Source organism: Sinohyriopsis cumingii, chromosome 14 (assembly GCF_028554795.1).
Source record: "Sinohyriopsis cumingii isolate HCF-2022 chromosome 14, ASM2855479v2, whole genome shotgun sequence".
NCBI lineage: Eukaryota > Metazoa > Mollusca > Bivalvia > Unionida > Unionidae > Sinohyriopsis > Sinohyriopsis cumingii.
In genome coordinates this window covers 69446603-69448729 of record NC_142974.1, presented here as the reverse complement: position 1 = coordinate 69448729, position 2127 = coordinate 69446603, and the positions used below count along the sequence as shown (strand labels likewise).

The 2127-nt window shown below is 39.4% G+C and overlaps 1 long non-coding RNA gene across 1 annotated transcript; it reads right to left on the bottom strand.

Moving 5' to 3' along the window:
* Positions 1-376: 376 nt before the first annotated feature.
* On the bottom strand, positions 377-1109 carry LOC149784079 (uncharacterized). The gene is made up of 2 exons (XR_016414099.1): positions 899-1109; positions 377-727 (listed from the first exon to the last, which is right to left on the bottom strand). It is a non-coding gene; the product is annotated as an uncharacterized LOC149784079 (long non-coding RNA).
* Between the last annotated feature and the right edge of the window lie 1018 nt (positions 1110-2127).

Here is a 2127-nt window from a genome sequence, read left to right as displayed (position 1 = left end):
GGTGCTAATTAATTTTCGAGTCTCATACTCTTGTGACAATCCAAGACGAATCTTCTCAACTGCACGGCACAGTGGAATAAATTCAGATACCTGATTTTCAGTTATCCCGGCAAGTGATCTGTAAATGCGATCTTGCAAACCCTTAATGAACCTATATCTGGCAGGGAGATTGTTCTTCCCCAACCGTGATAGCTCATTCAAGGATTCAAAATCTGACATAATTGTTTCAGTGTCTAGTAAAATATTAAAACCTCGCTGTTGTAATTCTTTAATTTCAACAAGTATGGTATTTATATTTTCGTGATTCATATTATTATATATTTTTATATTTTTAATAGAAACACTTTGCATGAGAAACGCTAGCTTTCCAAAACAAAACGAGACAGTCGGAAACATTTATCCCCTGCAAGGGCCTAGATCGTCAAATAACGTTCTAGAACCCCACGAGGACTGCTTCCGACATGACAATACAACATGTAACACGAAACACTTTATCCCCTGCAAGCCTCTAGATCGTCAAATAACGTTCTATAGGCTCAAGAAGACGTGTTTAGTGAATTGACAAGGACAAACATATAACACGTAACTTATCCTAAGGACGGACCCCTCTGACTGCCAAGTGACTCAGAGGCACATTTATTTACAAGACGAGACAGCCCTGGCTTCTAGGATCGAGTTCTCTAGCAGGCCCGGCAAACATTTATTTGACAACACAAACAACCTTTACCTCTGATTCGAGTATGACAGCAAGTAAAGGCACAATGAACATGTAATCTTATCCTAAGAGACGGTACAGAACAGACAACCTTTACCTCTGATTCGAGTATCACAGCAAGCAAAGGTACAATGAACATGTAATCTTATCCTAAGAGACGGTACAGAACAGACAACCTTTAACCTCTGATTCGAGTATGACAGCAAGTAAAGGCACAATGAACATGTAATCTTATCCTAACTTATCCTAAGACCTTATCCTATGACGACACAAACATACACAGGTGGGTCATTTTCTACGGTCAGCAGCAGAGCAAAACCATCCATTGAATCGACCATTGGATGGTGCACAAAAGACACCCGCCATTGGCGGATTAAATTTATGGTTTTGCTTGCGCGTGCTGACTTTCGATCGACCCAAAGGTCTTAGGGAGCGATTTCGTATATAACCCAACTGTTACTTGCGAGTTGGAAATTCGCTCTAGCAGTGGGCGGGACTTGTTTAAAATATTTTAATTGTATGTTTTCTTAAGCGCGGTCATATAACAAGCACAGAAGAGCAAAACAGTCGGATATATTCAGTAAAACGAGGATATTGTTTGTAAAAAAATATATATTCTACGGTAAATAAATGATTACATGTTATGAACTCGATAAAATATTTTATCAAGGTGGCTTTGTTAGGGGGAGCAAATCCTCTGACCAGCAACGACAACTCTGCAAAGCGTTACACACTCTCGGAGGAGTTATCGTCGTTTGTGTCAACGATAAGAGTTATATAACAGAATGAAATCTTCTGTTTGAGCTTCTTTGAAAATGCTGTTTTGTAGATCCCATCTGCGACATGCTGTACAGAAGGTGGACAAATACCGAAATACCTACCGGCGGCGTTTATTGACTGAAATACAATTTCTTCACCTGTAATTGCGTTTATAGATTTAATAGCTCTTCTTGCAACTGTTTTACAACGCCCTGTGTTACCCAGTAGGCAGTTCTTGCTCTGAGTGACCACGCGAAGATTGTTTATAGAGTTATCAAGTATGTTACCGTTAATGTGATCAATGACAAAACCCTTAGGGATCACTCCAAAGAAACATTCGTAAATAAAACGATGACATAAATACCTCTTTCCGCACGTGGCAGTAAATCTTGAATAACCACCATTATCAACTCCACCAACTGGTCGTCTTCGCGTGCAGTGTCGTACTATGCCATCTCGGTTTGCCTCATAATTTGGAATAGTTGGATGTCGGACGAATTCTTGATTCATTATACTATAAGCAAATCATTTGTCTAATTCATAATTTGTCTGAAAACTTATTTATGTAATCACGCTCCGAGAGAGCGTTATCACAGTCTGGATTTTTTTTATCATAATACCGTTTTAGTTCTCGATAGCGTTTTCCCCCACAC